This window comes from Lissotriton vulgaris, unplaced genomic scaffold (assembly GCF_964263255.1).
Source record: "Lissotriton vulgaris unplaced genomic scaffold, aLisVul1.2 SCAFFOLD_499, whole genome shotgun sequence".
In the NCBI taxonomy this organism is placed as follows: domain Eukaryota; kingdom Metazoa; phylum Chordata; class Amphibia; order Caudata; family Salamandridae; genus Lissotriton; species Lissotriton vulgaris.
This window is the reverse complement of record NW_028247837.1, coordinates 1,024,248-1,035,893: the sequence shown is the minus strand read 5'-3', so window position 1 is coordinate 1,035,893 and position 11,646 is coordinate 1,024,248. Positions and strand designations below refer to the sequence as shown.

General features: G+C 47.6%; 1 protein-coding gene across 1 annotated transcript in view; it reads left to right on the top strand.

Annotated features, from left to right (window-relative positions):
* Nucleotides 1-944: 944 nt before the first annotated feature.
* Nucleotides 945-11,646, top strand: part of PLEKHM1 (pleckstrin homology and RUN domain containing M1) — a 264,142-nt gene continuing 253,440 nt past the window's right edge. Inside the window, exon 1 of the mRNA XM_086949810.1 lies at nt 945-1,067. The gene's annotated coding sequence lies outside the window, so the exon portion shown is untranslated. The remainder of the gene's footprint in view (nt 1,068-11,646) is intronic.

Genomic DNA, 11,646 nt, shown 5'->3' with positions numbered 1-11,646 from the left:
CGTCCTCATACGACCTCTGGCCATTAGGTATCGTCGCCAAAAATTGTAGTAAATGAAGTAGGCACCTTTGTAGATTCAGTATAAGTAGTTTAATAGGAGCACGAACAGCAGTCTACCTAACGCTTGCTGGCCAGGCACAAACTGACTCTAGCAGGATTCCACATGAGTCAGAGCCATCTAAGTTCTAGAATACAAGATAAATACATAAAGACCATAGAGTTGTGGAAGACAAGTAATGTACAACAGTAACCTGCACACATGTCACTTTTTCCTCCTGTAATGCACCGTTTGCTACCTCTTGTATTTTGTTTGCGCACAATTGTCACTTTTGCCTCACGTAATTTAGCGTTTGCTTTTGTAATTTGTTCACTTGTAATGTTCTTATGTATCAGTTCTGTTCCTATTGTGAAGCGCTCTGACACCTTCGGGTAAAGTATGCGCTATATAAAAACGCATAAATCAATCAATCAATAAATAAATAAATAAATAAATACTCAATATTGCCCTGGCAAGGAATACCAATAATCCACCCTCATCATGGACACTCCAATATCGAACTGAGAGCTGGTACCTCTGACCATTAGAAACCCTACGCAATACGTCAGACTCAATGTGTCTCGGGCCTGTGCACCACAGATCTAAAAAAAGAAAATTAATAATTAAAACTGTATTTCTATTGTAGAAATACGAGAATATACCATTGTGATTTTTTTTAATGACTAAATATGTAAACGATAACATCCTATCTTGAAGGCATTGATTTTCTGCTTATGACTTAGCAGCCTTCATATGTTATTTAGAAACTTAACGAAGGGGTCTTTCTATTCATAAAATTCCCACGAACACTCCGTAAAGATCTAAAACGCTTCAACATGGCCGCTATTGTATCTTCTGTAATTTAAACTCTCTGCCCGTCTAGCTGGGTTCATTTCCTGTCCTCTTTCGATGTCAATGCAGCAGCACAACCTGCCTCTTCCTGCCTAGAGGCTGTGCCTCCAGCGCTGGTGAAATTATACCTACTCCTCCTGTAATGGAACATCAAATGGCACTCTGTAGAGCGGTGTAAGGTAAGCAGGGATATGACGTTCTGCTGATTGTAATTATATATTTACCTTCGTATTTGTATTGTTTTATGACATTCGTGTGCCTGCTGTTAATATGGCTATGAATTTTTTGGTTCGTATCATGTTTGGTCTGTCATCTGACTGTGTATCACTGTTTTAAACAAGGTTTTTGGGGGGGCTGTGTTATTGTGGTGTGTCTGGTACTCCTCTCTGGTTTGTGTTCTGTGTGTTTAGCGCGATGGCAACGAGATCGCCCTTGTTTATAACAGCGTCTGTCGTTCGTAATATTTATTGTACTTTACTCCCTTGTGATGTTCCGGTGCTGCTCGCCTGCCATTCGATGGAACTTGGTCATGGCTCCTGGTCTTTCTCTGCATTCTCCGTGTATACATTCTCATCTCCTGCCTAACTCTTTAGATCCGCTGCTCGCCCCTGTCATCTGATGTGTATTGTTCACTTGCTTCCAGCCTGGCACCTCCACTTCCCTATTTCTAATACCTTATGGCAGCACTCCCCCCTCAGCGCCTTGAGACCCTCACGGGTAAGTAGTGCGCTTTACAAGTTGATTGATTGATGGCGGTTTTTGTGTCACTACATAGCTACATTTACCCACGTCCTTGTGCCTCTTTTTAGGGAAGTTATTGTGTGTATCTGGTACCAGGTTCTCTTCTCTTGTACTTAAGCAACGTCTCTGTAACACTGTATACTCTCTTGCATACCTTTTATATGTCCCAGCGCTGTGACACTTACTTCCAAACTGCTTTCATGTGTTATATATATTTAATTATGAGAGTGGTTTGTAAACCAGTAACCTTTACCTTGCGAAACCTTCGTAATGTTTCTTGGACTGAACCTGGACACTGCAGAGTGCGTACATACCAAGGTTGCGAGAGTTTAACTGAATGTTGAGAACCCGCCAACCTGCATTCTTCAAATACACAGCCGGAAGAGTGGATTTTGGCAAATTAATTCACTGAAGATTTAGTTTTGGTTAAAAAAAATAATAATAATCCGAGGTAGCTGAGCTTTGCTCTGGTTTGGAGGCACAGTGTATACCAGAGATTGGGGTCCAAAAGTCCCCTATTTTAAACAGATGTGACTTTGGAGTTGTGAACACCTTGGCTCCTCTTGCCAGTGACATTGCATCTTTTACTCATCACACGCGCTTATGAAAGTGCTGCTTTAGTCTATGCATGCCATGAGTTTAGTGGTTGGGTGTGGAAATTGGGGCACCTGTGTGCAAAGTTTTGAGTGAAGCAGAGTACCCAAACTTCGTACAGACTGATCTTGCAGAGAGGGTAGCGGTGGCCACATTTATTGGAGAGCCTGTACTACTGGCGCACACAGGGATAATTCCATAAACGCTGATGCAATATTTGCTAAGCAGAATTTCACAATACAGAACCACCTCAAGCGAGCATCTCTATAAAATTAAACAATGAATGTTCATTTTGCGACTATCGGGCAAGGCGAAGCCCCCAAATACTATTGCAACAAAATAGAACACTAACCAAGAACAAATCTTTGCTTGTCGAACGATAAACACTGTGCATTCCCAAATGTACAGTGTAAGCGCAAAATGAAGAAAAGTGTTGGAAAGCTGGGTCTCCCACTATTGAACATGCTGCATGCGGCCTTCAAAACTAGACAGACACGGTTTCAAACAAAATTTCGAATCTCAAGCATAAAAGTGATTCACTTACCAGAGCTGCATTATCGAAATATGATCAAGGTACGTGAATTATATTGTACAGACATGGAATGCTGTACTGTGAATACTTGTCCCACCCGAAAGTTTACCTATAAACAGTGCTCATGAATGATCTGCTTACGGGATGAAGTTTAGTAGATTATTTATTAATATTATTTAATACGTACTTATGTATACCCAAATCTTTGATGTATTCATTTTTTACCCAGTGTTAACTATATGTTGTGTAGTGTGTGCAAATATGAATAAATATATGCTCTCTTCTTTTGGTCGGTGATAATTAATAGTTTACGTTGTGTACCCACATGCATCTTTAATTAACTAAAATTGGTGAAATGAGCTAAAATACAACCTTGAGATTGATAATGGAAAGTCTTCATCTTGTAGCTTCCTGTGAAGATAGATAGCATAAAACGGTCTTTTTTTCAGGAAGATTGATTCATCTGGTTCCGCTTAGATAAAGTACACATTTCAGACCACGCCATATGTTTCTGATGTAGCCTGTATCCCCTGAAAACATCTTTCAGCACTGGTCTCTTTGTTGTATTCATATTGTACCTTGGTCGAGTGTATGAAAATATAAATTTTTGCGATTATTCATGTTGCCACGTACAGGGAATCTGGCAGTATCAATTACATGAAGCAGCATGTACTGGGCGAGTCTCTTTTGAAATTGCTCTTCTCTATTTCGTAATATGGTTAGCCCCAAATTGTCATTTGCATGAATGTATTGTGAAAGATGGGCACATTTAAAACCTTTAACTTAAATCCTTCCTTCGTTCCTTTTTACTAAAGTATTTAAGCCTGTAGATTTTTGCATGTCGTAATCCGGAAAACCTCAGTGCAACTTTTCGGTGTGGGTTTTGCTAATTTGACCTATTTCTAACTACTTCCCATGTCTGTTCCTTTACTGTCATTTGCGGTACCTTTAAAAGTTCTAGAAACACGATCAGGGCTGTAAGCTGCCCTATGCCTAGGGATCTCCTTTTCTAAGACCACTACGGTGTAACGTTTCGGAGATCGACCCAGGATGGTTTATTGTAACATAAAATATGATCTCAAAGTTTGAGACGCCAGCCAGATCCTATTCTCTAAAAATAGAATAAAAACACCGCTCCTTTACTAAGGCTTGACAGTGTAAGTGAACGTAGGGTCAACACCACTTAAACTAAATCGTATCCACATACATTAGAGTAAGGCATGCCAAAATGTACCATTCCTGTATCTGCACAGGTAGCCTCTAGTTGCCTCTATCTACGCACCACTTTCACAGCACTTAGCATAAGCCCTGCCACTATAGAAGATTTCATACTATTTAATCGCCTATACCTCATTTTTGATAACCACCAATCCCACAGGAAATACCTGTAGGGAACAAGACAATGGCACAAAACAGGTAAAAAGCAAGCGCGTAATTAATGGAAAGGGGAAGATACATTGTAGAATATTTAGGTAGCGAACCATAGGTGTATAGTATGAGCAGAGTTACTAGAGCGTAGAACGGGGTTTGTTACGTAATATGTAGGGGCCAGGGCATCTACGAGTATGCAATGGTGTGGCATAGGCAGGTAAAATGTACAAACGCAGAGGTCAGAAAAAAGATATTGGGATGCAGATAGACTAGGTTATAGACGGTGGTAAATGTGCTAATGGATAGGCAAGTGTCATGGTAATTGGGTAAAGGCAGGGGCTGAGGTACAACGGTTACTGTAGAGGTACTAGGTATAGGAAGGTGTAGAAATGCTAATGTGACGGTAGGTGGGTAAGGATGAGCATAGAGGTGTAGGTGGGGTAGAAATATAAGGGTATGGGTAGCACTGTATAGGTAGGACATAACAAACTGCATTATGGGCAGTGGTAAAGGTGCTTGAGTAGGGGTAGTAGTAAAGAGTGATAGGTAGGTATTCAGGTAATACAGTATTGGCTTGGGTTGAGATACTATGTAGTGAAGTACCATATATTTTTAGTGTACCCCTTCTAGTCTAAAGGTGCTAGCGTGTCACAATTGGGGAGAAAAATAAGAGCGCAGCACGAGGTAGAGAACCTAGGGTGTAGGTGCAAGGATATATGTTGTTGCAGAGGTATAAGTGGGGTAGAAAAATAAGGGTATAAGTAGAAGGGTTTAGATAGTAGTTGAAGTAGAAGGGTATGGTCGGGTGGAGGCACTGGGGCATCGGTAGTGGCAGGAGTAAAGTGGTACAGGTGAAAAAGGGAATAGGGAAGAGTAGTTGGGAGTAAAGGCAAACACAATGTTGAGGTAGAAGAAAGGATAACTAACTATGGTATAGAATGAGTCCAGAAGAGGGGAAAGATGAGGAGGGGATGTAAATGTAGATAACAAATATTTGTGATTCTGGAAGAAACTGAGTACAGTACTTTTTACTTGCATGAAGGGCATTCTCCAGGATGTGGTCGACTTCTTGGGAATGACATTCATCATACCTGGCTGCTGCCTCTTCGATTCACTTGCCAGGAGTGCTTATATAACTCGAACATAACCCTTGCTGATCACTTGCTCAAACCCCGCATTTCCCCCCAGAACTCCCAGCGGGGACGATTAATGATATGCATATTGCCCTCTATAACGAATATATGGCCCTCCTTTTGGAAGTGTGCGGGGCTTCAATGCCTTCGTATCGTAGCACTTTATCTGAAAAGTGATTATTCTCTAGTTCAGTTATTACTTACGTACTGTCCGTAGACGTGGGCGAGCCAACATATTTACAAGGAGAGCCGAGCCAGAGCCGAGCCAAGGGTCTTGCTGGCATCTTAGATCCCGTACACGTGCCGAGCCCTGAACGTATTTGCTATGTCAATCATACAACAAGCATCAATTAAAATATGAGAACGTTTAAAATTCCAAAACGTGTATTTCCTTACCACGTGGAGGCTTTTACATTAATAGGGCACATTATAGCACTGCACTGAGAAGTACTTATTCAACGGGATTGTTCTGTACAGCTGGTAGTCTGAAAAAACATATTTGAAATTGCTTTGATGCACCATAAAGAATACAAGCATTGGCATAGCCAATAGGTCTTGCTTTTGGGACCTTATAAGTGTTTAGTTATGCAGCACAATATCCTTGGTGCAACCTTATCAACTGTTGCATGGCTAAACACTCATAAGATCCCAAAGGCGAGACCTATTGGCTATGCCAATTCTTGTTTATGGTGTGTTTATTGAAGCTCCTGGCAGCTTCACGGCAAAGCCACCAAGGTTTGGTACATTTTTTTTTTCTTCTTTTTTCGATGGGTGCCAAAAAAGCATTTAGCATATTACTGTATTTCTTTGTATGTTACATAAATAAACACAAGACTACAATGAAGGCTCCTTGTGTCGTCCTATTATTGTTCTTCATAGAAACGAATACTGTTTTTTTGCCTTCATTACATTCCTCTTTTTGTTTCTGTGTGAACTCAAGGGTCAGATGGCATGGAGCTCTTCTTGCTATTTTTTTTTTCTCTGTCACCGAAATAACACTATAATTAAGTTGTTTTTAGTATCTGACCTTCACTTCACTTAGAAACCAAAGGTGGGTTGTAATAAAGGAACATGTGCTTTCAATGTTCTAACACATTTGCAGGATTTAGCACATTAAAACCAGATGTATTGGCTGTGCCAATGCTTGTCCTTTGTACACATCAACAGCATAAAATAATCAATCTTGCTTTGCCCAAAAACCACATACATTTGGTTTGAAAAGAGACTAAAAGCAGAAGGAGGCTGAAAGGAATCGTTTCAACACCACTTCTTCGGTTTGGCTTAATGCATGCATGCTGCATTCCTTTACGCCAAGCCTTTTGGAGATAAGATAAAAAGAAGTGACAAGGGTGTGCCTTGGCATCACAATGATATAGTGCCTAACGTTTTATTGGTGATCGAGCTAAAATGAAAACACATCGGCACCAATAAATTCAGACAGTTTCCTTTAATTTTTATATCTATGTAACATGTATCACATGCAACCCAGTGCCAGCTGTGAAATATCAATAACGATTTTTTGCTGAAAATCTGTTATAACCTAACAGACTTAAAGAAATGAAAGTTAATTTACTTTGTTGCATAAGGCAGTTAACCATAGAAAACAGAAATACGACATGTCACCAAAACCAAACAGGGGGGATTTGATGAGGGAAGGTGGAGGCCAAGGGCGGGGGGTTTAGAACGAAGGCAAGTGCCAACATCCATGTTGTAATAACAGTACTCAACGGCAGTGTGCAACAGTTTAATTTTTCTTTTACTAGGAGGTAAAATGGATGTACCAGTATTTAAAGAACTGCATGGCAAGCAACGTCAAAGTCAATAGCTGTGGACAGCAGAAGGCGGTGAGGTGGAGAGAGAGCGATGAATGCAACAGACGAGAGGCAGGAATGGAGAGAAGAGAGCTAGACAGAAAGCGAACGGGGGTGCTTGAAAGGAGGGGAGAAGGAAGTGACCTCTGACCCTGCCTACAGGTTAGGTTGCCCCCACGCCGCTGCTGCCTGCTCACCCTGGTCTCCTGCTGCTGTCTCCTGCTGCCAGCTGACTTTGCCTGCCCGCTTGCTGCCTCTGCCTGCCCCTGGTCCCAGCCGCTGCTGAGCCGGTCACCTTCACAGCACTCTTCCTGCCGCTGCCTCCCTGCGGCCCCGCCCCCCTGACAGCCCATTTTCCCCCCCGCTTCCGCCACCCAGCTGCTCCTCCCTCCCATCAGCACTCAAAAGGATAACACGTAGCAGCGTAGGGAGCGACCTCTGACCCTTCCTACAGGTTAGGTCTCCCCCACTCCGCTGCCGCCTGCTCACCCTGGTCTCCTGCTGCTGTCTCCTGCTGCCGGCTGACTTGGCCTTCCCGCTTGCTGCCTCTGCCTGCCCCCGTCCCAGCTGCTGCTGAGCCGGTCACCTTCGCCGCACCCTTCCCGCCGCTGTCTCCCTGCGGCTCCGCTCCCGCCACCAAGCAGCTCCCCCCTCCCATCAACGCTCTTATGGAGACTGCGAAGCGGGCGCTCAGCGGACGGGCCCAGCCGGCGCGCCGCCTAAGGCAAGCCCGTCTGAACCCGACTGCGCCCAGCGCCATAGCCCCTGGCCCCTGCGACCGCCACAACACCTGTCTCCACTACACCACCGGAACCCTCCACGCACTCAACACCGGACGATCAAGCACCTGCTACCTGGCCGCCCTGAAACGCACCCACTGACCCTTCACCTGCCGAAACTGCAGCTACACCAGCATCCAGTCCTCTAATCAATCCAACCACTTTTGCTGCATCCTCCTAAACACCTGCTCTGCCAGGAAACACGCCGTCGAACTCTGGGACCTACTCGACACCCACACTCCTGAAGTCGCATTCCTGACCGAGACCGTGCTGAACTCCTACTCAGCACCCAACATCGCCATAGCCTCCCAGAAGGCTACAAGGCCAGCCGCAAGGACCGCACCAACGGTGTAGGAGGAGGAATCGTCATCAACCACAAGAACACCTTCAACATCTCGACTAATGACGCTGATACCCTCTGCACCGCCGAACACCTGCACTTCCAGATCCACACTGACCCCAACACCACCCTCAGAGGAACACTTGTCTACAGACCCCCCCGGACCCCGACCACAGTTCTGCGACTCCATCGCCGACCTCGTCAGCACACACGCCCTTGCCTCCACGGACTACATCCTCCTCGGGGACCTGAGCTTCCACCTCGAGAACGACAATGACCCTAACTCCTCCACCCTGATCGATAACCTCGCCACGACGCCCACCCACTCCGCCGGCCACACGCTGGACCCCATCTTCTCAGCAAGCACGCACATCTGCTTCAACCACACCACTGAACTCCACTGGACCGACCACCGCTGCATCCACTACACCTTTCCGAAACCCATCACACCCCACCGCACCCAACAGATGCCACGCTGCTGCTGGAGCAAAGTCACCGATGACAAGCTAACCTCCACCCTCGGCCAAAGCCCACCCGCAGACCCGACCGACCCGGACGCCGCAGCCCACAACCTCAGACAATGGATCGAAGACTGCGCCAACGCCCTTGCCCCAATCAAGAAACCCTCCACCAGCCACACCAGGAAGAAAGCGAGCTGGTCCTCCCAAGACCTCCAGGCATCCAAGAAAACCTGCTGTAAGTTAGAGAAGAACTGGACACGCGAACGAACCCCGGAAAGCTACACGGCTCACAAGGACTCCACCCGCAACCACCACCACCTCATCTGATCGGCCAAGAGAGCCTCCTTCAAAGACCGCTTAGACAACAACGCACACAACAGCAAAGAGCTCTTCCGCATCGTGAAAGAACACTCCAACCCCAACTCCAGCACCAACGACATCCCACCCTCGCAAGAACTGTGCGACTCACTGGCCACCTTCCACCGCAAGATCACGGACATACACGACCGCTTCAACACCGCGACCGCTCCGTCCACCACCGAGTGAAGTAGTGTGGCTCACTGGTTAGAGGCGGCAGACCCGAGAGCAGAGGACGGCCCGGGACCAGGGTTCGATTCCCGGCGCGGCAGGTTTCTGGACCAGGGTCAGCGGACTCGATAATTCTCTCGCCTCGGTGCCCACTCTGATCAGCGATCACACTCGGCAACTCTGGGCATTAGCTTGCCTCATCTTCACTAACGGCCCCACCAGACCGCCGGGGATGCCTGGTCTCACCCTGGAGATACCCATTAAGGGACCATCTCTCAGGGAAGCCAGGAAGGGTTTCGCAGCGGTCGAAGCGCCTTGGGACCCTACGGGTAAGTAGTGCGCTATATAAATGCCAATACATTTACATTTACATTTACACCGAGACACCCACGACCACCACTCGCACCAACCGCCTAACCTCCTGGACCAACATAGAAAACAACACCATCAAGATCATGAACTCCCTACACTCCGGATCCCCGACAGATCCATGCCCTCACACATCTTAAACAAGGCCAGCACCGTCATCGCACCCCACCTCTGAAAGGCCATCAACCGGTCCCTCGAGACAGCGACCTTCCCTGAGGACTGGAAGCATGCCGAGATCAACGCCCTACTGAAGAAATCCACGACTGACCCCAAGGAACTCAAAAACTTCCGACTCATCTCCCTGCTCCCATTCCCGGCGAAGGTCATTGAGAAGGCCGTCAACATACAACTAACCAGGTTCCTCGAGGAAAACAGCATCCTTGACTCGTCCCAGTCCTGATTTCGCCGCAACCACAGCACCGACGACATCAGAACCCAGCTAGACAACGGTGAAACCACGGCCCTCATCCTCCTGGACCTGTCGGGTGCCTTCGACACGGTCTGCCACCACACCCTACGCGCACGCCTCCAGGACGAAGGGATTTAAGAGAAGGCCCTGGACTGGACCAACTCCTTCCTCTCCGGTAGTACAGAGAGCGTCCGCCTTCCTTCCTTCCACTCCGAAGCCACCAAGATCAACTGCGGCGTACCCCAGGGCTCTTCTCTCAGCCCCACGCTGTTCAACGTCTACATGGCCCCGCTCGCCCGCATCCCCGACTGCACAACCTCAACATCATCTCCTACGCCGACGACACCCAGCTGATCCTCTCCCTCACCAAAGACCCTCACACAGCCAAAACCAACCTCCACGAGGGAATGACGGCCGTCGCCGACTGGATGAGAAACAGCCGACTGAGGCTGAACTCAGACAAATCTGAGGTCCTCATCCTAGGGTCCCCCCCTCGGCTTGGGACGACTCCTGGTGGCCCTCCTCGCTAGGAATGGCCCCCACACCCACCGACTAAGCACGCAACCTAGGGGTCCTCCTCGATTCCACCCTCTCCATGACAGAGCTGGTCAACGCCGTCTCCTCCTCCTGCTTCAACACCCTCCGTATGCTTCGCAGGATCTACAAGTGGATCCCCACCGAAACCAGAAGGATGATTACCCAAGCTCTCGTCAGCACTAGACTGGACTACGGAAACGCCCTCTACGCCAGAGCCTCGATGAAGCTCCTCAAACGGCTCCAACGCATCCAGAACGCTTCAGCACGTCTGATCCTCGGCATCCCGCGCCACAGCCACATCACACCCCGCCTGAAAGACCTGCACTGGCTCCCCGTCAATAAGAGGATAACCTTCAAGCTCCTCACCCATGCACACAAAGCACTCCACAACACCGGACCAGCGTACCTCAACTGCCGCCTCAACTTCTACACCCCCACCCGCCAGCTCCGCTCCGCCGACCACGGCCTCGCCACCGTCCCCACATCCGTAGAGCAACCACCGGCGGTAGATCCTTCTCCCACCTCGCCGCCAAGACATGGAACTCCCTCCCCCTCCACCTACGGCAGACACAGGACCTACTGACCTTCAGGAGACTCCTCAAGACCTGGCTATTCGAACAGTAGCAGCTCCCACCCCCCCACCCCCTCCCCTCAGTGCTTTGAAACCCTCACGGGTAAGTAGCGGGCTTTACAAATAATTTGATTGATTGATTAGAGATCAAGGGAGGGAGCGTGGGAGCGAGGGTGGACTGGTAGGGGAGGTGGAGGAGTGGAGACCAGAATGAAGAAAATAGAAGTGGAGATGCTGAGGACGAGATCGCAATGAGTGGGAAAGGGATGTAATGTTATGTTATGTTATGTTATGTTAGGAGGTTTTTGTAAAGCGCACTATCACCGTAGGTTTCCTGGCGCTGATTGGGATACTGAGAGGGGCAGATTAGAGTTTATCCAGATTGGGGGAAAAGCCAGGTTTTAAGGGACTTACGGAAAAGGATAAGTGATGTGACAGATTTGAGAGAAAAAGGAAGAGAATTCCAGAATGTAGGGGCAAGATATGAGAAGCTTCGGCCTCCCATCCTTGTAAACTTGAAGGGTGGGATGACCAAGAGGTGAAGATGGGAAGATCTGAGAGTGCGGGGGGGGCAGTAAGGGG